At 46.9% G+C, this 27,115-nt stretch overlaps 1 protein-coding gene across 5 annotated transcripts in view; it reads left to right on the top strand.

Moving 5' to 3' along the window:
* The window catches only part of RBM47 (RNA binding motif protein 47), a 226,242-nt gene that overhangs the window by 101,712 nt on the left and 97,415 nt on the right, over positions 1-27,115 (top strand). For all 5 annotated transcript variants that reach the window (XM_073561118.1, XM_073561117.1, XM_073561120.1 and 2 more), the window contains one exon: positions 8,793-8,980. The gene's annotated coding sequence lies outside the window, so the exon portion shown is untranslated. The remainder of the gene's footprint in view (positions 1-8,792; positions 8,981-27,115) is intronic.

Here is a 27,115-nt window from a genome sequence, read left to right as displayed (position 1 = left end):
CAATGGATGAGGAGAGGCACAGAATGGTATGGATGTTACCCAGATGTGGCGGTGCTGGAATAACTGGAAGACACCAGAGTATGCGGTTCCAAAGCTTTACTCACTGTTTGCTGTTCACACAACTGCCTGCCTCCGTACTGTGTTCTCCAGGTCAGGGTTCCAGCCAACCTCCAGGCAGGATAGGATTCTCCCTTCCACACTCCGCCAACATGTACCTTACTGAACGACTCCTCCAATGCGCCTTTAGGTGCGAAGCACTCCAGTACTTAGTTACCCTGGAATGCCTCTCTCTAGGTGTTCCTAGTCTTTACTTGTATGACAGACAGCTGTAGCCTGCTTCGGGGACTCCTCACTGCGTCCCGGCTCTCTATTCAGTTGCTGTTGTGTCCCAAGTCTATGATGGGAGCAAGGCGTTAGCGATTCACTACTCCTCCGGTGTCTGTTGCCGGACATAAAGATCCAATCAACCTCGGAGACCGGGCCCCGGCCTTTGCGCTCTCTGGACAGGAAGGGTTCTCTCTCTTTCTCAACCTGCTTCCCACCGTCCTGCTATTCTCCTTCGTTCCGATCTGTTCTATCTCTCTTATGGAATCTGTAGTCTCCAGTCTACGTCTTTCTTCTCTTCCTTCCCTAGGGAGCTCGTTCCACCAAGACCAGTCCTCAGCCTCTCCTGACTGATTGCCTTCCTCCGCCTTGAGCTCCTCTCAGGCTGACCTGCTGTCAACCTGCTCTCTCTCTCTCTGGGACTCACCCCAGACTGACCTTCTGTCAGACTGACCTGAAATCCTACACCTTCCCTCTTTTTTAAAGCTAACTCCAACCCCCTCCCCAGCACCACTCATGTTAGGAAGCCAGGGACCACAAAAGGCACCCTATGACCTTTGCAGCATAAAGCATGGATGGGTCCCTGCTGAACTATCCTGTGTGTGGGGTGCAGGTGTGGAATGCGGAAAGGAGTTCCCAGCCTACCTGGATGGTGGGGCACTACACCTTAGGAGAAGGTGCAGTACCTCTGTGGCGACGGAAGCTTCAGGGGCGCCACAAATACTTCACCTAGCTTAAATGATTGATCATGTTCTAAAGATTTCATGCTCAGATTTCATCATGTTCTAAAGATTTTCTGATGTACATCTTATTTTGAACTTTGCAATAGTTCTTTTTCTATTGGAAAGCAATTACAGCCTTCTATTCTCTGCAATGAATTTGGCCCTCTGGGTAAAAAGCTTGTTTAACTATCTGATAAAAATCCTTACCGCCATGACGTTATACAACCTTTTTTTAACCTGAAAAGAATGTCAGATAAGTTAGTCGCAGAGTTTATCAGAATCGCAAGGTATGATAGGGCTTGTAGGAATCTGTAATGCCGACCATTATACCCAGGGATCCTTGCTCTCTTCTTTGAATGGAACACCGACCAATAGTTTCATTGATCCATCCTCACATTGGTTTTAAAAACTGATCCATCAGGATATGAGCACACAATGTCTTTTTCAGGTATATTCCACATGACAAAGAGCAATAAACAAAGCCAAAAAGAATGAGCATATCCACAGCTATGTCCAAATGACTTGCTGTGCATATTTTTTGGTCTTTTGTGACTACTTTTCGGACGCTTTAGGCTTCAAAAGCCAGAAGCGACTGCTAAAAAGCAAATAAAAAAAAAAAACGCTGCCACAAAAGACATTAGTAAAGACGTTCCATGAAAAACACTGCACGCTTTTCGGAAGCCCTAAAAAGACATACTTTAATGGTATCTGTTCTTTTTTTTTTATTTTCTATATCAAGAGCACATGTGAAAATAAGCAACTTTGTAATATGTCTTAATGGAGAAAAATGCGTTCAGTGATTTCCCCTCCCATTCACTTTACTTTTACATTACTTAGGCTAGTTTCACACTAGCGTATGGAGGAGCTGCGGAGGGAGCTTCCGTGAAGCTCCGCCCCTTGCTGCGCCTCCTCCGTTCAGCCCCGCCTCTGTCGGCATGCGGCCTGCGTACCCTATCTGTGTTGAGTTTTTGCACAAATTGCGACTTTTTATCCACGTCAAAAATGGTTGCGAAAATAAAATGTTTGTTTCATGCATTTTTTATTTAATTTTTTTAAAGACTGCTGACGTGTCTGGAATATGCAATGTTTTTGCCACTTTTATATAGAAAAGCAATCATAAGTATGCTACACTTCACAGCAAAAAAAATAACCACATACCCCCCCCCCCTTCCTTTTTTAGTGATTTTTTTTTTTTTTTTTTTTTTTTTTTTTTTAACTTGGTACAGGTACTAAAAACTGATATTAACAGTGTACAACATCTATTATGCTTTGCTTGTATAGTGTCATTATATTTTGCCGTGCTTTACATACATTGGCATCACTGTCCTCATCGGGGCTCACAATCTAAATAAGTTTTGTCTTAAGAATTTACAACAATGAAATGTCACTTTTCGTACAATATTTGTGGTGCAAACTCCATGATAAATGTCCTCCATTGTCCAACGATCGATCGTTATGCAACATTATGGTAACTTATCAGATTAAATTCAAACAGGGTGCTCCCAACCAAGGGAACTTATCAACAATAAAGGTAGCTCACGGTGGGATGTTTGCCAACAGTGCTGCTACAGAGCAAAGTTCTTCAATTTTGGAACTCTATGTTCATGCATTGTCTCCAATATTTACTTGGTGGTCCTGCATATTATCTTACAAGATCAGGGACTGGAGTAAGATATCTGACAGCGTCCTATCCAAGCCCTGACCATTTTTGTGCAGCTGTCTGGGTCTAGTGTAAGGGTCCCGTCTCGCTTAGCGATGCACCAGCGATCTCGACAACGATGCGACCTGGTCAGGATCGCTGGTGCGTCGCTACATGATCGCTGGTGAGCTGTTAAACAGGCAGACTCACCAGCCATCAGGACCAGCGCGCATGCTGGTATCCAGGGTAAACAGTGGGTAACTAAGTGCGTGCAGCGCTTAGTTACCCGCTGTTTACCCTGGATACCAGCTCCCAGCGTCTGCTTACAGTGCTGGGAGCTCGCTGATCAGTTGGTCTCCCGCTGCCACACTCGATGCGGTGACGCATCAGCGATCTCGCTTAGTGTGAAGTACCCCTAAAAATGTCAAGTCACAATGTTTTTACCCAACATCACATTGCGCAAAAAATGTGCAACTTTTCAAAGTGTTTTATGCCAGAAAACTGATGTTAAACACTGTTTCGACTCCAACGTTTTTTTGGAAGCCGATCCCCATAAATAAGTGCTTGAGAAATCGTTTTAAAGAGAATCTGTCACCAGGTTTTTGCTCTCTTATCTGAGAGCAGCATGATGTAGGAAAAGAGACTGATTCCAGCGATGTAACTCTTGGTTACTGGATGCCCCAGTTGTAATACAACCAGCGTTTTTAGTTGTGGCACAGCTCCGAAAGCTAAGGGTATGTGCACACGGTGAGGCTTCTGCTGCGGATCCGCAGCGGTTTTGGCCCTGTGTGTCCGCAGCAGATTAGGTGCGTTGTACAGTACCATTGTTTTCAATGGTAAACTGGAAAACGCTGTGCACATGCTGCAGACTTTTCCGCACGGTTTTGCTGCGGTTTACAATCCGCAGCATGTCAATTCTTTTGTGCAGAACCGCTGCGGTTTCACACCTCATCCATTATGAGGTGTGAAACCGCAGGCAAATCCGCAGATAAACCGCAGGACTTTAGTCCTGCGGATTTTACCACAAAATCCGCACCACCTAAAAACCACATGTGCACTTACCCTAACCCTACCCACAACATAGCTCTCTGTGTACATGGTCTATTGACCAGTGAGCTGCTTATCACAGGAGGGGGATCAGTTTTTCACAATCTGCGACAGATCCGTTGAGCCAACGGATTGTGACTGACGGCAAAAAACTGAGTGAAAGGGGCCTAAAACATGTGTTATGGCCAAGAGGGGTGATCTGGGAATCACAAAAAGTTAACCATTTATAAATTGCTTTACTCTTTAGGGGCTTTAATATCATTATGGAACGATCACAATTGTTCCTCATTCTTCACAAAATGTAATAAACAAAAGGAAACCGCATGACCCTCTACTGATAAACGCCAGGAAAATAAAGTGAAGAATCAGCACACTTACTATCTAGAGCTATTTTTACCAAAAACCCCACTGGCCTTAGCTAACTCATATCCATGAGTTCTTCATAGCGGCAAACAATGTGACAATGAAATATTACCGTTAAGATTTCCTAACATTAAATAAACAACTAGAGACAATGGCATCATCAGCAAAACCCAGAGATCGGCTACCTGGTCAACAGCATGCACTCAGTCATTTTCAAGGCCATAGACCTGTTTTCTGCTTTTTATAAAACTTGTCTATCAATCTGAGATGCTCAGGCGTGGAATAAGGGTACCGTTACACTTAGCGATGCATCAGCGATCCCGACCATGATATGAAGCGATCAGGATCGCTGGTGCATCGCGAAGTGGTCGCTAGTGAGCTGCCACATAGGCAGATCTCACCAGCGACATAGCAGCGGTCGGGGGTCACTACTTACCTGTCAGACGAGGTGATCCTGACATCCTCCTGCCCGCGTCCACGCGTCGCTTGTCGGCGCCACAGGAAGCCCAGCAGGAAGCGCCCGGCGAGAAACGGTCCAGGACGTTCTCGCGCAATCAGCGATAATCAGCGGGGGAGCCGGTCGGAGGTAAGTATCACATGACATGTAGCGATATCGCTACTGCGTCACAAAACCAGTGATGTTACAGCGATATTGCTAGCGATATCGCTATGTGTAACAGGCCCTTAAGCAGTAATCCTAACACACTGCACATAAATACGTTATTGTAACATAAATCTATTAATCACTAGTGATGAGCGAACATTCTCGGATAAGGTGTTATCGGAGAGTGCTCGGGTGCTAATAGCGTCTTTGGCGTGCTGGAATACTATGTTCGAGTCCCCGCGGCTGCATGTCTTGTGGCTGTTCGACAGCTGCATCATATACAGGGATTGCCTGTTTGCTAGACAATCCCTGCATGTGTTGTGTTCTTAGAAAAACATTTTTCATGTACAAAATAAAAACCCAAAACCGTGTTGTGTTTTTTTTTTTTTTTTTTTTTTGTTTTGTTTTTTTCTCATCTGACCATTGAGCCAAAGAGAGCTGACAGTTCTGCTCTGTGGAGATTGCTTTTCTTCAATCTTCTCATTATCCCCTCAGGCAGAATTATACTGATAGGTAGCAGATCTATTAAAAGGAATCTGTCAGCAGGTTTTTATGCAATCGGAGAGCAGCATGATGTAGGGGTAGAGGCCCTGATTCCAGCGATGTGTCACTTACTGGGCTGCTTGCTGTCATTTTTATGCAATCACTGTTTCCATTCTTGCAGATCTACCAGTTTCCTGAATGCTGAGCCATGTATAACCCCCCCCCCCCTATCACTGATTGGCAGCTATCTGTTTACAATTAGTGGTGTGGGTGGGGTTACAAACAGCAGTTGACTAGGAGGCATCAGACAACTAGTCCTGTAGTGATGATGTCCTGCTGATAAAACACTGATTTTATTGGAAGCAAAACACATCTCAGTAAATGACACACCGCCGAAATCAGGCTCAGTTGCCATATGTTATGCTGCCTACAGATTGAATAGAAGAAATCTGCTAACAGATTTCCTTTAAAAAGCAGGAGGCAGAACAGAATTTACCATCTACATGCACAGGTGATGGTTTCCGTGCGTCCTTCCAATTCCAGAACAATGACAGTGATATTCTTTAAAGACATTCTCCCATTAACTTTTTTTTTTTTTTATTCATTAAATGTGTATATGTGCATGTAATGGTAGTGTGAGAGTATTAATATATGCTCCTACTGCTGCTGGATCTTATAGAAAGTGGCTTTCTGCTCCTCTTCTCAGTGATGTAATCTCTATTCAGACTCTCTGGGTCACACTGTGTTCTGGGTGACCCGCAAGTGGCTCTTGTACTGTAAAGCCATGGTGCTTCAGAACAAGGCTCCATAGACTTCTATTGTAAAAGGACTTCCAGCTCACACATGGTGATATGGAGAGTCTGAAGAAAAGGGACGTCACTGAGAAGTGGTGCAGAACGGAGGCGCTTGAGCCCGGAGAGAGCAGTGGTAGGTGAGTATATTACCACACTCACACTACATTACTTAATAAACACAAACACACATTTAATGAATAAAAATACATGGAAGGGCTTCTTTAATCAACTTGGACAATAATTCAGGAGTGAAGAGAGAAGGTTACAAACTCTGCCATCAGATGAACTTACTGACTGATAGGAAACACTAAAATACCACATCCTAGATATCACTGAATGGAATATTCCAGTTGCAAATATTTATTCATTAGATAGTGGCAAGCGTTGAGAACAGTAAAACAAAAATGATCAATGTAAATCAAAATTAATATCCCATGGAGGTCTGGATTTGGGATGATACTCAAAACCAAAGTGGAAAATCAAATTCCAGGCTGATCTAAGTTCAGTAGAAATGTCTGAAGACAAATGATGCTCAATAGTGTGTGTGGCCTCCACGTGCCTTTTTTACCTCTCTACAACATCTGGGCATGCTCCTGATAAGGCAACGGATGTTCTCCTGAGGGATCTCCACCTAGACCTGGATTAAACAATCAGTCAACTCCTCGACAGTCTGTGGTGCAATGTGGCATTGTTGGATGGAACGAAACATGATGCCCCAGATGTGCACAATTGGATTCAGGTCTTGGGAATGAGCAGGCAAGTCCATAGCATCAATGCCTTCATTATGCAGGAACTGCTGACACACTTCTGGCACATGTGCCATAGCATTGTCATGCATCAGAAGGAACCCAGGGACCAGTGCACCTGCATATGGTCTCATAATGGGTCTGAGGATCTCATCCCGGTACCTAATGGCAGTCAGGTTACCTCTGACAAGCACATGGAGGGCTGTGTGGACCTCCAAAGAAATGCCCCCCCCTCCCCTCACTCCATTACTGACCCACTGCCAAACCAGCCATGCTGGAGGATGTTGCAGCCAGTAGAATGTTCTCCACAGCGTCACCAGACTGTCACATGTGCTCAGTGTGAACCTGCTCTCATCCATGAAGAGCACAGGGCGGTCCTGCTGCTGGGTTGCTGCCCTCCTACAGCCCCCACCATATCTCCTGGTGTACTGGCTTGCCTCCTTGTATCTGCTCCATGCTCTGGACACTGTGCTGACAGACACAGCTACCTTTCCATTTGCACAACAGCAGGAGAAATTGATTCACTGTCAGTGTTGCTTCATAACTGGACAGGTTGATTTCACAGAAGTGTGATTGACTTGGCGTTACATTATGTTAAGTGTTCCCTGTATTTTTATGAGCAGCGTATGTACTGTGATAAATAGAGGCTGTAGAAACCGCGGTATCTAGTTTTTTGTTTTTTTTTTGTTTTTTTTTTAGATAATGCAGAAATGCTGTTCACCTCATAATACATGCTTTTAATCAAAATATAAACAAAGGTGTCTTTCTTTTTATGCATTCCCTTGATTAATTTTTGCTTTTTGTATTCACTATTACATTAGAATGTGGCCATTTTCTTAGGAGGGTGGAGGTGACAGCCAGGGAGTCTGTGGAGGGCAACCCGCTACTTTGCCCCTTCCAGGGAATTTCGATACAGAAATCAGACATATAGATTAAACAATATTGCACGCTCAAGGCTTTTATTCTCGAATATTGCCAATTTAGCAGAAATGCATAGCTTAAAAGAGATGCCATATACCGTAGCTGGCATGGGGCACTTGGCGATAATTGGCCCCTTCTCAGGTTGATCACTTTGTTTTCTCCTGGTTGGTAAGAAGCTTTACAGACCCATGCACGGATTTTTCATTGTTTGCTAACAGAGTGAGAAGGTTACTCCACAGTCACGTAGAGAAAGTGGAGGGAGATGCAAACATCGACCAGTCTCTACCACGTCAAAATTACCAACGCAATAAAGGTACTGTCACACTTAGCGATGTACCAGCGATCCCGACCAGCGATATGACGCGGTCAGGATCGCTGGTACATCGCTAAGTGGTTGCTAGTGAGCTGCCACACAGGCAGATCTCATTAGCGACATCGCTGGGGGCGGGGGTCGCTACTTACCTGTCACACTAGGCGATCCTGCGTCCTCCCACCCGGCTCCACGCGTCGCTCGTCGTCACAGCAGGAAGTGCCTGACGAGAAACAGTCCAGGACGTTCTCGCGCGATCAGCGATAATCAGCGGGGGAGCCGGTTGGAGGTAAGTATCAGACACAGCGATGTCGCTAGCAATGTCGCTATAACGTCACAAGTTATAGCGATATTGCTAGCGATATCGCTTAGTGTGACAGGCCCTTAAGTGAACGCATTTTGATTTTGGCTATATGGCACTAACTTTGTGCACCTTGTATTATGTATATGTGATAAATTGAGGCCCATAATGGGATTATTAGCAAGCAGTGATGAGTGAACATGCTGGCATAAGGTGTTATACGTGCATGCTCGTGCGCCAACCGAATGACTTCGGTGTGATCGAAAAAATACGTTCGAGTCCCCGCGGGTGCATGTCTGCTGGCTGTTCAACAGCCGCAACACATGCATGGATTGCTTGTTTGTTAGGCAATCCCTGTCGCACAGCCAACAAGACATGCAGCAGCAGGGACTAGAACATATTTTTCAAGGACGCCGAACATGTTTTCCCAGCACGTTCGCTCATCACTATTAGCAAGTAATTCTGTTTCATGTCACACAAACGACAAGCATGACTTGTGTGACTGTATTGTAAAGTCTTTTTTTCTTTTGTTTTCCAGGTATCACAGATGAACAGTCAGTACAAAGGTCGGTCAGGTAGAGCGGAGTGGTAACGGCACCTCCTCGCCCAGTAATAAGTAAACAGCGGAGTCCTCTGATGCCCTTGAGCTGTTTGAGCACTGAAACTCAGCAGACTTGAGAAAATCGTTCCCACTGCTGCCCTCGCCCGTCCTCCGCCAGCTAACAGGTATGCCGACCATGCAGAAATATTTCGATAATTTGGCACATTGGACCCCTGAACTTTGCTTCCTTTTATTACTCATGAACTGGCCCCCCAGAGAGAGGGATTAACAATTTACCCTCCCTATGAATGCGTTAGGTCTTTAGTGGATTAACCAATATGTGTCTCGCAGAGAAGTAGTGGTTTAACCTTTAGATGCTGCAGCTTTGGTAATCGGTTAGATTTTGTTAATTTTTTTTTTCCTGGAATGTGTGTCCTGAGCTTTCGATAGATTTAGCGAAGAATTTTGAGAGGTGCAGCCGCCTCTTCGAGTTACTTCCTTGTGGCGAGTCCTCGTGTAGTTGTATAAACTTCCCTGACTTGTCATTCTACCATAAAATGTGACATTTCTTCATCGGCCGGTCTTTTAGTTTTCTTTCCTCCCAGACACACCTTTTCTTTATCGCCTTACAATAGTACCAAAGGTCGAAGTGACTAATCTCTTTCTGAAAATTCCTCTCCGAGGAGGTATTGATGAGTGGTCGGCCTTGAATATTTCGAGCAGACAAAATAAATCCCATTGCTATGGAAACAAGTGTTAACTTTGACGAGTGCATGTGCCGCATTTTAGGAGAAAAGGTTCTGTCAGATTTGACATTCTAATTAAGAAAAGTTTAACCTTGTCAGGTGAGGATTGGAACTTCATCAAAAACTTTCCAATGGAGTCTTGTATTTGAAGGATGATGCGCCCAATTACAAGTCTCGTAAAGCTGTGAAAGAGAGACTCCACGAAAGCGGCTTCTTGAAATTGTCACTCATCCGCCCCGTTCTTTTATTTTGGTCCCATATCTTTTTCTAAAGTAAAAAAATCATTGCAAGGACAAGAATTTACAACAATTGATTATGCAGTGTTGTGTCTTGTGTATCAGAATAATTCTTATTCTAAAGGATTAGACTTACTTTTTGATTGATGTATTAACCCCTTCTCTGCCTTGTAATTTTTTTTTTTTTTTTTACCCCACTCCCCCTTCTTTCCAGAGCCATAGCTTCCCCCCACCCCCCATCAATATGGCCATATGAGGGCTCGTTTTATGTGGTCAAAGTAGTACTTTTGAATAACACCATTGATTTCACCATATAGCATAATGGAAAATAGGAGGAAAAAGTTCCAAGTGCGATGAAATTTAAAGAAAAGAGCAATTCCACAATTGTTTTCTGCCTTTTTTTTTTTTTTCCTACCATTTTCACTAAATGCTAAAACCAGCCTAGCAATAGGACTCCCCAGGACAGTACGAGTACACAGATACCAAACATGTCTAGGTTCATTTTTTTTTTATTTGTGATGAAAAAAAAATTTGTTAGAAAAACAAATTCGCTTTTGTCAGCATTTTATGAAACCTGTTCAATCTCCATTTTCCGTCTGGGGCTGAGTGATAGCTTACTTTTTGCGCCACAAAATAACATTTTTATTGATATAGTCTTGGGGTAGATACGAGGTTTTGATTGCATTTTATTGCAATACTGCCAGAAACCATATTTCTGGGGTTTCGTTTTTTTTTTTTTTCTCGTTATGCTGTTTACCAATCTGATTTATACTTCGATTGGACATTTCTGAATGCAGTAATACTAAATTTTTATTTTTTTTATTTTATTTTCAATGGAGCAAGGGGGGGGGGGGGTGTTAAACTTTGGTTTTTTTTTTTTTCTGGCTTCAATAGTCCCCTTAAGAGACTTGTAGCCGTGACCATCCAATCGCCCGTGCTACATATGGATTCATATCAGATCAGCTGTCATGTGGAGAAACATGCAGGCTCCACATCGGAGCCTGCATCAAAGGCAGGGTTGTGAAGGGATTCTGTCTGCAGGATTTCATGCTCCAAACAATTTGGGTGCATGTAAGATCCTGTTTAGACTGACCAGCTGGCGGCGGCACAATATGATTTCCAATCAGTAAACTTTTACCTGTCTGCAGCGTTTGAACCCAGACCAAAGCAAATGATGTGGGATGAGCGATCTATGCTAGATCTGTGTTCATGGGCTGCCAACAGTTTCCAGTAGTGCCGCCGAGAACGATTATCTTTTGTGCTACATAAAGTCTGTTTACATGGCAAGATAATCATGAACTGAGCATTCTTAAGGTACTGTCACACTTAGCGATGTACCAGCGATCCCGACCAGCGATATGACGAGGTCAGGATCACTGGTACATCGCTAAGTGGTCGCTAGTGAGCTGCCACACAGGCATATCTCACCAGCGACATCGCTGGGGACGGGGATCGCTACTTACCTGTCACACTAGGCGATCCTGCGTCCTCCCGCCCGGCTCCACGCTCGTCGCTTGTCTCTCCACAGGAAGCTGACGACGAGAAACAGTCCAGTACGTTCTCGCGCGATCAGCGATAACCAGCGGGGGAGCCGGTCGTAGGTAAGTATCAGACACAGCGATATCGCTAGCAATATCGCTATAACGTCACTAGTTATAGCGATATTGCTAGCAATATCTTAGTGTGACAGTACCTTTTAATGGCGTGCGTTCACGATTATCTTGCAGTATAAATGCCCCTTAATCGTTTTCAAAGGCAAGTCCAGCAATACCTTTACATGGCAAGCATTTGAATTGATACGTAAATGAGACTTAAGAACTGAAACCTCTGTCACTCCAGCTCTATACCCTGCCCAGTGCCACCTCCTCCTGCTTGACTGACAACCTCTATGCTTTGCATCTTCTGCCAAGAGGGAGTCATCAGTCGATCAGGAGGAAGCAGCGCTGGGCATGGAATAGAGCTGGAGTGACAGACTTCAGATCTGCAAATGGCTCTTCAGCCTAATTTGTAGATCAATTAAAACACTGATTTCTCAGTAATAAAGGAGATGACTGGCCAAGCAAAGGTATACTGGACTTGTCTTTGAAAAAGATATATGTGCACATAAATAGTTTGGGGGATGAAATCCTGCTGACAGATTCCACTTTAAATGTATAAAGTTGAAAGTTGATTAAAAAATTAAACAAAATAGTATAACTTTTTGAAAACTTTGTTTTGTTTTTCCTAAGCTAGACCAACTATGTTGATTTTCTCCTGTGTATTAGGCTGGTTTCACATTTGCGTATGGAGGAACTGCGGATGGATGCGGACTTCCGACGTGTAGCTCCGCCCCCTGCCATGCCTCCTCCTTGAAGCTCGTACCCTATCTTTAGCATTGGTACGCAGGCCATGCCGCTGTATGCGGACGCAACGTGTTGCATTTTGGTGCGGTCGCCGCACCGTCAAAACAACGCATGCGGAGGCAACCACATACACAAATGTGAAACTAGCCTTAGTGAGGAGCAGTGTGGTTCTTTTTGGTGATCTGGCTCTCCTTGCTCCACTCGCCAAAAATAACCGGCTCTTTTGGATTTAAATGGATCTCTATTAAATATGGGTTCACAATAGGTAAACATGTATTTAAGATGACGTTAATGTGCCTGAACCTCCGCCCACTCAGTTTAATTGGCTAACTAAGTGGGCAAAGTTTGGTTTTGGGTGGGCGGAATTTCGTCCGCCAAACAATAGAATTGTATGCCCCCATGAGTGCCATTCAGAGAATTTAGTGGCTCTCCCTGGGGTGCCGGCTCCCATCGTTCATATCAGGAAACCGGCTCTTTGTACCGCTTGTGAACGACCCATCATTACTGTGTGTGTATATGTATCTCCTGTAGTAGATGTGTAAGGAAATAATGATCAGACTACTCTAGCCTTAACACGTACACTAACCAAGAAAAGCCATATTGTTTACAATTCGCTACCACTACTTATAACTTTATATGACTGTTTTCCTCTTTTTTTTTAAATGGGAGATTGTATACAGTGATTTATAATTCAGGAAATTGATCCACTTAGTTATTATTTTTCATTTATGGCTGATGATAAAAGGGGAAATCCATATCAAAGGGGAAGTCATAGGACAAAATTCCCAGAGATTCCCTAGGTTCATTGCTTTATAAACGAGTGTAGCCCCCAGTATAAGGTTCACTGAGCTCAATAATTCCTCTCAATAGCATTTTCTGACAAGTCCCTGATATATCTTAGGCCTTTATAAGGTACTAGATGGTGGCCTGATTCTAACGCATCGGGTATTCTAGAATATGGCCAGCGGGGGTTATACTCGCTTTCCGACTGCCCCCGATCTCCTCTCCAAGCTCCCAGCATCTTCCGGTCCCAGTAATGCTTAACGCGAAGGACCGGAGATGACGTCACTCTCGCGAGAGCGTGACGTCATCAGCAGTCTTTCGCACAAAGCATTACTGGGACCGGAAGATGCCGGACGCGTGGTGAGAGGAGGGAAAGAGTCCGGTGGCCGTCGGAACGTGAGTATATCTGTATTTTTTTTATTTTAATTCTATTTTCTGCAGGTTTATGGTACCCAGGGCCTGGAGGAGAGTCTCCTCTCCTCCTCCGGACCCTGGATACCATCCGCACATTGAGCGCTGCGCCGGTCATCTCCCAACTGCGTCGCCGCTGACCTCTGTGCGGCAGGAGATAACCCGTGGCAACTGTCGAGCGCCGCAGATCTCCCGGCGGTGGCATGCGTTGTTTGAATTTCGTGCCAATTCGCGGCCGCACTGCGCCTGTCGCTGGAAGTGGGATTTCCGTTACAGTCAGAATTAGACGGTTATATAGTAGATTTTGTATTTATTTTTCCTTAAGTACACTAAGTATTTTTAATGTCACACTGCAAAATCTGTAAATATGATGCAAAAGAGGAATTCCTGAGTTATGCCACCATACACATTAGACTGTTGGCCACACCAGTTGATATCGGCAGGTTCAGCCAACAAAGGGTCCCGTTTCACATAGCGACGCTCCAGCGATCCCGACAATGATATGACCTGGTAAGGATTGCTGGTGCGTCGCTACATGGTTGCTAGTAAGCTGTCAAACAGGCAGATCTCTTCAGCGATGCAGCAAAGATACGGCGATCCGTATAACGACCTCGGCGGTTGTTGGGACCTTGTCACACAGCAGCTATTCTGACCACTCACGCCTGCGTCCCGGAGTTCTGTGTCGCCAACGAGGTCGCTCATCGGCATCAAACACAGCGATGCATGCTGGCCAGCGGGACGCCAATGATCAAAAAATGGCCTAGGACATTCAAGCACGATCAGCGATATCCAGCGGGGGGTCCGTTCGCCGCTATGTGTCACACGTAGCAAGATTGCTGGCGAGGTCGCTGTTGGTCACAAAACCTGTGACGTTTCAGCGATCTCGCTAACTATCTCGTTATGTGAGACGGGGCCTTAAGCAAATTGGGGTCCCTGACAAATGATTGTTGGGTGTCAAGGACCTGGCATATCTGATTTTGGACTGTTAATCCTTTTAATCCCACTGTGATAAGCCTCTGCCAGAGATGGCTGGCAGTGGCTCTATTATAGAGATCACAGGAGACCTCAGCAGAGTGAGCTGCTCCTGTGTATGGGAGATGGCACCGATGGCTGCTGGCCAAACAATTAACCAAATGACCATTTGGCTGGGGGCTTTGAGCTACATTCTGACTAATGTACTAATTCTCCCCAAATTCTGATGGTGTATCCATGTGCAGTAGTCTGCATGACCGATGGCCACACGAGCTACGTGCCGTTTGGCACAATTGAAACTAGTAGTTCCTTATTCTGCAAATCAGATAGGGTTGAAGCCTTTACATCCCTGCATCCATTTAGAAAATTGCTTATGGGTTAGTCTGTGCTACAATGTTTTTTGGGGGCTTACATTATCGAATTTTAACAAAATTGACCATAATAATCTCCTGTTACCACTGTGTATCCAGCGTGGGCTGCTCCAAGGTCTGTTTCTGCACAATAAGAGATGTTGTAACTGGCACCTTACAAATTAAAGTGGCATAGGTCTGTAGGGTAAGAGCAGGCTCACAGGATGCAGTGACGAGACACGAGACTGAATGTGGGGTGAAATATACTTTTATAAGTTTAAAGCCGCAAGGGCTAAACTGCTTCGATGAAACAAAAGGGGAAACACCTATTTGTCCTCGCAGGGACTCGTAAAACAAACATTCAAAACAAAAAGGGTCCTTATACTCTATAATGCACTTAGCCTCCCGGGCGTCGCTCGAGTCCACGACCACTCAGGGATTGCAGATGTGGCTGCCTTGTAATCCACGATTTCACGGAAGGACTTGGGCTCGTCCGGCCCTGAAGAAACCAAAACGGTGGGGCGCAGCAGGCCCTGAAGGAACCGGAACGATGGGGTGCAGCAGGCCCTGAAGAGACTGGACGGTGGGGCGCAACGGGCCCTGAAGAAACCGGAACGTTGGGGCGCAACAGGCCCTGAAGAAACTGGACGGTGGGGCGCAACGGGCCCTGAAGAAACCAGTACGATGGGGCGCAACAGGCCCTGAAGAAACCCGAACGATAAGGCGCAACCGGCCCTGAAGAAACTGAACGGTGGGGCGCAATGGGCCCTGAAGAAGCTGGAATGGTGCGGCGCAATAGGCCCTGAAGAAATGGGGACGGTGGGGCACAACAGGCCCTGAAGAAACTGTTCGGGGGGATAAATCTCCCAGGCGTCCGTTTAAAGGCGCTCGTCCCCCAGCCAGGTCATGACGCAGTCCAAAAACATAAAATCTTAACAAACTCTGCTCAGTGTCCCCTCAGTAAGCGGGACAGGGGCTCTGCGGCCGCCTATAGCGAGGTGGCGTCCCCTGAGGTCGGTAATGACGGGGTCGCAGCTGTGGGAGAAGACAGGGGGGCAGTATCCTGGCCACTATACCGGATTGCTGTCTCGTCGCAGCGGTCGCCTGAGATCCCGGTCCTGTCACAGCACGGAGGGAATCAGCGGGCGTCAATTTATCTGTATGTATCCGGGGAGGGACTCCCGGGAAGAGTCTCTTATGCGCCGCTCTTCGGACAGTCTCAAATTTTCCTTTGACAGTCTCCTGCCTGTCTCTCTTCCCCACACCGTCAGTTGCCACAGTCCTCCCCCTGCCACACGGCTCTCTCTCTCCTGTCAGGCCCTCTTCCAACTGCCACCTCAGCGCGTCCCCTGCTCCTTTTACCCTCGCCCCGCCCCCTGTTGCCCTGACAACTTCAATCGCATGTCTCCCTTTGTAATCCCCCTGATTTGGTTTCTTCAATAACCCTGATGGCGGTCCCCCTCGTTCCAGCCCAATCACTGTATGGGGGTCCTCCTCCCCACATTCCCCCACCCTGTAAGCTCGCCAGTCCTCGGGCGAGGGTGTTAGTCTATTGAGATTGGTCTGTAAAGGTGTCAATATTTGTTGCCATACGAACTGATCTTGTTCATACCGTTCGGGGGGTTTGCCGGCTGTTGTCCGCTCGGATAGTCTAAGTTCGACTGGGGTGGAATCTTCTGGGGTGGTGGACGTCTGTGGGCTGCAAGTTGCCGGTGGGTTAATTGTGTCAACTGGCTCATTATTGGGTGGAGGGCCCTTGGGAACTGGAGGGAAATCCTCGTCGTCTGAGTCCTAGCATATGGACTCCGGTTCGGATGTCTTCGGGACGGGTTCCAGTTGTTTCGGGTCGGTAGAAATACACAGGCGTAACATATTACGATGCACAATGCGAGTGGGCAGTGTTTCATCCTGCTCGGGCCGTATTTCGTACACAGGTCCTTCTGAATGGATACGGCGTAGTACCCGATAAGGACTCTCTTCCCAACGTGACTCCAGTTTATTCTGGGGGCGTGGATCTAGTACAAGCACACGGTCCCCGTTTTGGAGATGGGGAGGTTGTATTCTTCCCTGGGTGTTCCCAGTCTTGAAGTTTGGTATGTACAATTCGGTGAAGAGTTTGCAACCTGTGGCGATGATTTCGGACCCAAGACGACACTCCGGGCCAGGGCCGAGGCTCTTCGGGGTCCAACTCTACCTCCGTGATCCCTTTACCCTCTCGTCCGAACAGCAGGAAGTAAGGAGTATAGCCCGTTACTCGATGTACCCGATTATTATAAACCCACACTAATTCAGAAACATATTCAGGCCAACGAGCTTTCTTGTCACTCTCCAGAGTGCGTAGCATTTGAATCAATGTCCGATTAAATCGCTCACAAGCCCCATTCCCTTGCGGGTGATATGGTGTGGTCCGGGATTTATCAATCCCATAAAGATGATGTAGTTCTTCCATAACTTTCCCCAAAAAACATGCTCCCTGGTCGGAATGTATGCGTTGAGGACAGCCGTAGACTTGTATAAAGTTTCTGCAAATTGCGGAGGCGGCTGACACCGCGGTCTGGTCTCGAGTAGGGGTGACCACAGCGAATTTGGTGAAATGATCCACCATGACGAGGCAGTGTTCGTATCCCTGGAATGCGGGACCAATGTGCAGATAATCCACCGTCAGGAGCTCAAAGGGTTCTGAAGTCACAATCATCTGTGTTGCGGCCCTCTGAGCAGGCGGTTTGGCCAATTCACATAAGCGGCAGGTACGGCAAACTTCGTCCACAACAACCGACAAGCGTGGGTGATAAACTTTCTGTTGTAACCATTGCAAAGTCTTTTTGACTCCAAAGTGGGCCCCTTTTTCGTGAGCCTCTCGAGCCAGTTCGTGTAGTTGTGCTCCGGGCGTAACCACCTGCCAAACAGTCGTTGAGGTTGTTTGCGAAGTGATTTTACGGTACAGTAGTCCCTTTCGGATAATCAGTCTCTCCCATTGTCGCAGCATCAGCGACAGGTCTTGGGTCAAAGCTTGTCGTTGAGTATCAGTGGGTAATTGACCAGCGGCGACCCATGTCCGGAGTAGTCCAACTTCTTCATCTTCTTGTTGCTGTTGTATCCACTTATCACGAGATTGTTCCAGGATGCCCCTGTGGGCCTCTGGGGAAGATACTTTTGCATCAACATTGGTGAGCACGGCAGCGGTAAGAGCGAACGGTATTTCCTCTCCTTCTAATTCTTCGTCTCGATTCTGTCCGGGAGTTGTATGTCGAATCCTAGAGAGAGCATCTGCATGAACATTCTCGGCCCCTCTTTTGTAAATAATCTTGTAATTGTACTTCGCCATTCGGGCCACCCATCGCTGCTCCAAAGCCCCCAACTTGGCGTTTTCCAAATGAGCCAGTGGGTTGTTGTCAGTTCGCACTACCACCTCGGAGCCCGCTAGGTACTCTGCGAATCTCTCCGTCATAGCCCACACCACTGCGAGGAGCTCGAGCTTGAAAGAGCTGTAATTGTCAGGGTTACGCTCGGAGTCATGGAGTGAACGGCTTCCATATGCAATCACCCTCTCCCGGCCATCCTGAACCTGTGACAACACAGCCCCTAGCCCGTGAAGACTCCCGTCAGTGTGCAGGATAAACGGCTGAGAGAAGTCCGCATAAGTCAACACTGGGGCATCCGAGAGTGCAGCCTTGAGATCTCGGAAGGCCGCTTCCTGAGGGTGTTGCCACTGGATTTTTCGCCCATTGGCCCCAGCGGGAGCCCCCTTCAGCAGATCATGCAGGGCTCGAGCTCGACATGCAAAATTCTTTACGAAACGACGGTAATATCCAGCTAACCCCAGAAAAGCCCGCACGTCTTTCACCGTCTCGGGGGTAGGCCATTCCTGGATAGCAGCAATCTTCTCCTGGGATGGCCTCACACCCTCTGCCGAAATGACATGACCCAGATACTCAATCTGAGAGCGAAATAGGTGGCACTTCTGAGGCTTCACCTTCAACCCGTACTTTTGCAGCCGGCTGAGTACCTGTCCCAACCGCTTCAGGTGGTCCTCGAAGGAGGCAGCATAGACAATGATGTCGTCCAGGTAGATCAACGTGGCCTCAAAATTGAGATCCCCTAGACATCGCTCCATCAATCGCTGAAATGTCCCGGGGGCGTTGGCCAGCCCGAATGGCATTCGATTAAACTCAAACAGTCCCATGGGCATTATGAACGCCGTCTTAGCTCTGTCCTCTTCTGACATGGGCACCTGCCAGTACCCACTGGCCAAGTCCAGGGTCGAAAAATATGTTGCTTTGCCCAATGCAGACAGAGATTCTTCTATGCGGGGCATTGGGTATGAGTCTTTAATAGTGCAAGCATTCAATTTACGATAATCCACACAGAATCGTAGTGTACCATCTTTCTTCCGGACCAACATGATGGGGGCCGCCCAAGGGCTTTGACTTTCCCGTATCACCCCTTTTTGTAGCATCTGAGCCAGCAAAGTTTTCACCTCTTGATAGAGTTGTGGCGGAATCTGTCGATATCGTTCTCGGATAGGGGCCGCTCCTGCTGTGGGGATCTCATGAGTGATGGCGGTGGTACACCCAAAGTCGTCCTCATGACTAGCAAATACTTCATGGTACTGTCCCAGCAATGCTTTTACTTGTGAAAGTTGGGCCGCAGTTAGTCCAGAAAGCTCGGCCCGCATCTGCTCCAAAATATTTCGGCCCTTCTCTTGTGTCGAGACTTCGTGGGCCTGTAAGGTTCGTATTGTTACCTCCCAAGGATCCTCGGGGTGTACTCGTAATTGAACCGCAGGAGCGGGCAGCACTTCTTCTAAAGGCTTTACTAGTTTGGCCAGTACAGTCCGTGCTTTCAGAATGGTATCTCGGTCTTCAAGGTTAACGCAGCGGACCAGGACGGTTCCTTTTCGCACCGTAGCGAGGGAACGGGCCACCAGTATGCCAGGAGATAAGTGCTCTGAGGGACACGGCTCCACCTGCACCTCTACGCCTTCCAAAGGTATCGGGGCCCGAATTGGCAGGGCCACCACTGTCTGTCCAGGAGGCAGCACAAGCAGGGGTGCCGCTGTCGCGATGACCTTGCCCAGAGCCTCACCCTCCTGGCAGTGCCGATACACCCACGCACCTCGCACCAGCTGCTGGAATACCTGTCCCTGAGCCGTGCGAGAACCCCACTGCTTCAGTGTCATTTGTGTGGGATCATTAAGCAACAGGTTACCAAACTCTTTTAAAATATTCATGCCTAGGGTGACGGGGTGTCGTTGATCAGCTTCTCCTTGAGTCAGCACCACCCCTCTGCGGCCGAGGGGTTTACCGCACAACGTCACCAGCACCCACACTACCCCGGCAACCGGGACCGGCAGTTGGTTGGAGGCTACTAGTCTAATCATGGGCCCCCACTGAGGCCTTGCTGACTCCGGAAAGTTTCGTTGAAAGTACGCTGCGGGCATAGTGGTTACTTGTGACCCCGTGTCCACCAGACACCGGACGGCCCGGCCTTCTACTTCTGCCCAAACTACAGGACACTTTGCTACCAAATCTTCGGGACTTCCACCACCCCTAGTTGTGGTTTTCGGCTCCGAGCGGCGTCCCCCCAGCCCGGAGCCCTTTAGTTTAATGGCCGCCGGGGTGGGTATTTCCCACGCCGCGGACACTCTCGGGCGAAGTGGCCTGGTTCTCCACACTCATAACACCGGGCTGGTAGAGATTGACCACCCCGCGAAGAGCGTGACCCCCAGGGACCGGGATTAACACTGGGTCGCCCAGTCTCCGGTTCGGTTCTTCTCTTTACTTCAGCCAACTCACTCTTAATATTTCTCAACTCTCGCTTCATCTCCTCCACCCATTGAGGTTCCTCAACTGTGTTCGAGGAGGCCTCCACACCTCGGACCTTCCCCACGGGGACCGCCATCCCCTGCTCTTGCTCCCGAACCCGTGCCTGACTTCCCACTTCTGAAAAGTCTATTTGGGGATTCATTCTGATCTGTTCCCGTAATGCCTGCTTTATCAGTGGATCTCGCAGTCCAGTCACCAGTAGGTCACGTAGGGTAATGTCAACAGGTCCTACCCCTACCCCGTCTTTTCTTTCAATAGCCGTATGCAACTCTTGGAGTACATTCATATACTGAGTAATCGTCTCCCCCTCTGCCTGCATCCGGCAAAACAGACGGGTCCTTAACTCTCCCACATTAGTGGGATCCCGTGGGTCTGTTCCACTATCTGCAACACCTTTTCAAAAGTGTTGCGGTGCCCCGGAGGTTTCAACATCACTGACCTCTGCACCTCCCCGTCTAGGGCCATGAGTGCCACTTCAGCTTCCAGGTCAGGGGTCATTGGGTGCATACGAAAAAGCCCCCGCATCCGCTCTGTCCAGCTCCATAGCATAGTATTGGAGCCAGAGAATCTAGGCAGGTTGTTCAGCATGGCCCCCAATGAAATGCTGGTACGGGGACCCTCATTATTTACAGAGCTTACAGCTCCCCCATGTTCGGGGCCATCGCTGTCCGCGCTCGGAGACTGCATCCTGCCGACTACGCCAAGTGTAGGGTAAGAGCAGGCTCACAGGATGCAGTGACGAGACACGAGACTGAATGTGGGGTGAAATATACTTTTATAAGTTTAAAGCCACAAGGGCTAAACTGCTTCGATGAAACAAAAGGGGAAACACCTATTCGTCCTCGCAGGGACTCGTAAAACAAACATTCAAAACAAAAAGGGTCCTTATACTCTATAATGCACTTAGCCTCCCGGGCGTCGCTCGAGTCCACGACCACTCAGGGATTGCAGATGTGGCTGCCTTGTAATCCACGATTTCACGGAAGGACTTGGGCTCGTCCGGCCCTGAAGAAACCAAAACGGTGGGGCGCAGCAGGCCCTGAAGGAACCGGAACGATGGGGCGCAGCAGGCCCTGAAGAGACTGGACGGTGGGGCGCAACGGGCCCTGAAGAAACCGGAACGTTGGGGCGCAACAGGCCCTGAAGAAACTGGACGGTGGGGCGCAACGGGCCCTGAAGAAACCAGTACGATGGGGCGCAACAGGCCCTGAAGAAACCGGAACGATGGGGCGCAACCGGCCCTGAAGAAATTGAACGGTGGGGCGCAATGGGCCCTGAAGAAGCTGGAATGGTGGGGCGCAATAGGCCCTGAAGAAATGGGGACGGTGGGGCACAACAGGTCCTGAAGAAACTGTTCAGGGGGATAAATCTCCCAGGCGTCCGTTTAAAGGCGCTCGTCCCCCAGCCAGGTCATGACGCAGTCCAAAAACATAAAATCTTAACAATCTCTGCTCAGTGTCCCCTCAGTAAGCGGGACAGGGGCTCTGCGGCCATCTATAGCGAGGTGGCGTCCCCTGAGGTCGGTAATGACTGGGTCGCAGCTGTGGGAGAAGACAGGGGGCAGTGTCCTGGCCACTATACCAGATTGCTGTCTCGTCGCAGCGGTTGCCTGAGATCCCGGTCCTGTCACAGCACGGAGGGAATCAGCGGGCGTCAATTTATCTGTATGTATCCGGGGAGGGACTCCCGGGAAGAGTCTCTTATGCGCCGCTCTTTGGACAGTCTCAAATTTTCCTTTGACAGTCTCCTGCCTGTCTCTCTTCCCCACACCGTCAGTTGCCACAGTCCTCCCCCTGCCACACGGCTCTCTCTCTCCTGTCAGGCTCTCTTCCAACTGCCACCTCAGCGCGTCCCCTGCTCCTTTTACCCTCGCCCCGCCCCCTGTTGCCCTGACAACTTCAATCGCATGTCTCCCTTTGTAATCCCCCTGATGTGGTTTCTTCAATAACCCTGATGGCGGTCCCCCTGGTTCCAGCCTAATCACTGTATGGGGGTCCTCCTCCCCACAGGTCTACCCTCTTTTGGGCGGCACGGTGGCTCAGTGGATAGCACTGCAGCCTTGAAGCGCTGGGGTTCTGGGTTCAAATTTCATCAAGAACAAGATCTGCAAGGAGTTTGTATGTTCTCCCTGTGTTTGCATGGGTTTCCTCCAGGTTCTCCGATTTCCTCCCACACTCCAAAAGACATACTGATAGGGGATTTAGATTGTGACCCCCATCGGGGACAGTGATGATAATGTGTGAAAACTGTAAAGAGCTGCGGATTATGTTAGGGCTATATAAAAATAAAGATTATTATCATCTTTAGATTCATTCTCTTTATAATCCTTCTAATCTTGCCTTGGTTTGGCAATCCCCCTAGGATTTAGTGATCTGCCATCTATAATTGTAATTCCCAAATTATATGTCCCCTAAAAAACTTTATTAAGCCAAAACTGGTTAAATGGGTCAGCTATTTAGAAAACCCATTTTTAAATCAATATGTAGGTAACCACAGAGCTAGTCTGGATTTACAGCTGATTTATTTCATGACTGCAGTGTTGCAGTCATTCACTGAGCTCATTCCCTCTATATTCTCAGAGCTACTGAGCACCGTGATCGGCTGCAGCTCTGCCGATGTGATGCGTTTAATTTCCCTGCAACGCCACCAGAGGGAAAATTGGGCACTGTTCAATGCTCACTAAAATCAATGGCTTCTCTACGTAAAATAGGACAGGTCCTTCAGAGCGGGGAGGACACTCTCGCTTCTCACTGATCTGACCAAAAGATGGGGATCCTAAATAGACCCCCCAAATACTCTAAGGGCTCCTTTTTTCTCCTATGAGTGCTATTTATGGTGTTTACAGATGGAGATGAGTGAACATCGTCGGCTCTCTCCTTATTCCCTCCTATAGCGCTTACTGAAGAAGCTGCCTCGGGAACCCAGATACCTGGAGCACTCCCGATAATAAGCTGTCTGCCGCCACAGCTGCAGCTGTCGCTGCTGTGTGACAGTCACAGTGCGTGCATGGAGAGCCTGTGTGTTGTGCCTGTCACACAGCCGTGACACATGCAGCTGCGGTGCTGAACAGTTGATTATTGGGAGCGCTCCAGGCATCCGGTTCCCGGTACAGCTTCTTTGGTAAGCGCTATAGCTTGCCGGATAAGGATGGAGCTGACTATGTTCGCTCATCTCTATTTACGGGTAGCATTCGTGCTTATATTTTATGGGGTTGTGCAGGTATTAAAAATGTCTGATTTTGATCAGAGGGTTGGATCAAGATCGGCGATGTAAGTCTATTGGTCCATGAAAAAAATCGAACTGCACTGAGTGCGCTACAATTTTCAGACTGTCAGATGAGAAAGAGGATAAATTTTCTTTTTTATTTTTCTCCAGTCAAAAAAAACTGATCCTGGGACCAGTTATCATGATCCGAGTTTGGTCCGTTTTACTTGAAAATACTGATGTCTGAATCAGCACTAATAATGTACATGAAAATGTTTTTTCCCAAACTAGAGACGACCTCTTCATTCTTACATTGTTGCCTGCCTGGCACACTCCATAGTATGTCATGACAACTTATTTTACACACTTGTTAAATTCTTATTTCCATAAAAATAAAACGGTTTTGGTTCTTTCTCTTTACTGGAATGTACTTTCCAATTGCATTTGTTCTCGTATTTTTGGACATGTCATGGGCTCTTCTCCCAGACTGAATCTTTACCACCACCTTCAAGGTTCTGTGTGACTGTTCCTGAATATTATTTTTCATTCTTCGTATGATGTTTGCACGGAGGGTGGAACACAGGGGTTGTTTGGTGTCTGGTGAAACATTTACTAGAAGCAATCGACCGTGAGTTTGAAGGGCATTCCATTACCAGGCTTGTTCTCTGAAGTAACAGGGTTAGAGGGACAACCGTGTTAGAAAATAACGCAGAAAAGGCAGAAAGTCCAAGAAAGACACGTAGCTAGTACAACATGTTTTATTAAATACCCGAGCGGCACAAGAGCTTATAACACTGACACTGTCGTTATGGCTTACAGATTTCCAATAGCATAGCATGATGGCTGTTATACAGGAACATGGCGGTAATATTTCTCCAATTGCCCACCATCAATATTGATCAGAAGAGTAGACCTACTTGCATTGACAAGACCGTGATATACAAAGCCTACACCAAAGCTTTAATCCTTATCTCCGCACACAGCCTAAAACTGACAATGACCTTGCTGATCCACTAACTTTGCACAGATTTACACCAATGATAAAAAAAAAAGTTTGGCGTTGACTCATGCTCAGTCCCTAAATCATAGCAGATATCTCTTGACCCACATTGCCAACCCACTTTTATATTTTTCTGGAAAACTGGAGCAAAATTCATGGAGAGTCCAAAATTTTTTGTGGTTGTTCCCTCTACCCCTTAATAAACACCACACCTTCAAAAACCCTGTCTTATAAGGAAAGGTTGCAGGATTTGGGAATGTTTAGCTTGCAAAAGAGAAGACTGAGAGGAGACTTAATAGCTGTCTACAAATATCTCAAGGGCTGTCACATTGTAGAAGGATCAACTTTATTCTCATTTGCACAAGGAAAGACTAGAAGCAATGGGATGAAACTGAATGGGAGGAGACACAGATTAGGTATAAGAAAAAACTTTTTGATAGTTAGTGATCAATGAGTGGAACAGGCTGCCACGAGAAGTGGTGAGTTCTCCTTCAATAGAAGCCTTCAAACAGAGGCTGGACAGACATCTGTCTGGGAAGGTTTAGCAAATCCTGCTTTAAGCAGGGGGTTGGACCAGATGGCCCAGGAGGTCCCTTCCAACTCTACGATTCTATGAATATACCCCTGAATCTCAAAAGTCCAAAAATTAATTTAGACTCCAGGAAAGACTGAGTAGAATCATAGAATCATAGAATCGTAGAGTTGGAAGGGACCTCCTGGGCCATCTGGTCCAACCCCCTGCTCAAAGCAGGATTCGCTAAATCATCCCAGTCAGATGTCTGTCCAGCCTCTGTTTGAAGACTTCCATTGAAGGAGAACTCACCACTTCTCGTGGCAGCCTGTTCCACTCATTGATCACTCTAACTGTCAAAAAGTTTTTTCTAATATCTAATCTGTGTCTCCTCCCATTCAGTTTCATCCCATTGCTTCTAGTCTTTCCTTGTGCAAATGAGAATAAAGTTGATCCTTCTACAATGTGACAGCCCTTTAGATATTTGTAGACAGCTATTAAGTCTCCTCTCAGTCTTCTCTTTTGCAAACTAAACATTCCCAAATCCTGCAACCTTTCCTCATAAGACAGGGTTTGCAGACCGGTCACCATTCTGGTCGCTCTTTTCTGAACTTGCTCCAGTTTGTTGATGTCTTTTTTAAAATGCGGTGCCCAAAACTGGACACAATATTCCAGATGAGGTCTGACCAAAGAGGAGTAGAGGGAAATAATGACTTCACGTGATCTAGACTGTATGCTTCTGTTAATACATCCTAGAATTGCATTTGCCTTTTTTGCTGCTGCATCACACTGTTGACTCATATTCAGTCTGTGATCTATTAGTATACCCAAGTCTTTTTCACATGTGCTGTCACTTAGCCCTATTCCTCCCATTCTATATATGCTTTTTCCATTTTTATTGCCCAGATGTAGTACTTTGCATTTCTCCCTGTTAAAAACCATTCTGTTAGTTGCTGCCCACTTCTCCAGTTTATTTAAATCTTTTTGAATCCTCTCTCTCTCTTCTCTAGTATTAGCTATCCCTCCTAGCTTTGTGTCATCAGCAAATTTAATCAGTTTACCCTCAATTCCTTCATCTAAATCGTTGATAAAGATGTTGAACAATACAGGGCCCAGGACAGAGCCCTGTGGTACCCCACTTGAGACATTCTTCCAACTGGATGTGCAGCCATTTACGACCACTCTTTGGGTCCGATCACTAAGCCAGTTATGAATCCACCTAACAGTTGCCTTGTCCATTCCATACTTAATCATTTTTTCAATAAGGATTGTATGAGAGACTTTGTCAAATGCTTTGCTGAAGTCAAGATATACTATATCTACAGCATTTCCTTGATCCACCCAATCAGTGATACCGTCATAGAAGGAAATTAAGTTAGTCTGACATGACTTATTAGTTACAAACCCATGCTGACTCTGTTTAATCACTTCATTCTTATCCAGGTACTGACATACATGTTGTTTAATAATTTGTTCAAAGATCTTTCCTGGTATAGAAGTCAGACTCACCGGTCTATAGTTACCTGGGTCCACCTTCTTCCCCTTTTTGAAGATAGGAACAACATTTGCTCTTCTCCAGTCTTCTGGCACTTCTCCTGTTCTCCAAGAATTTTCAAAGATTATAGAGAGGGGTTCAAAAATTTCTTCTGCTATCTCCTTCAGTACTCTGGGGTGTAATTCATCTGGACCTGGAGACTTGAATTCATTTAGGCTAGCTAAGTGTTTCCTCACTATCTTTCTGTTTATAGATATCCTGGATTCTTCTATTCCCTTAATAGGACAGTGAATAACAGTTGATGTTACATTTCCTTTCTGAGAGAAAACAGATGCAAAATAGGAATTTAAAAGTTCAGCCTTCTCAACATCCTGTCTTACCATTTCATCATTTTCATCATGTAAAAATCCTATAGCATCTTTGACTTTTCTTTTACTTTTGACAT

This window comes from Dendrobates tinctorius, unplaced genomic scaffold, assembly GCF_039654945.1.
Source record: "Dendrobates tinctorius isolate UK_male_01 unplaced genomic scaffold, ASM3965494v1 ptg000314l, whole genome shotgun sequence".
Classification (NCBI taxonomy): domain Eukaryota; kingdom Metazoa; phylum Chordata; class Amphibia; order Anura; family Dendrobatidae; genus Dendrobates; species Dendrobates tinctorius.
This window is presented reverse-complemented; position numbering and strand designations above follow the sequence as displayed.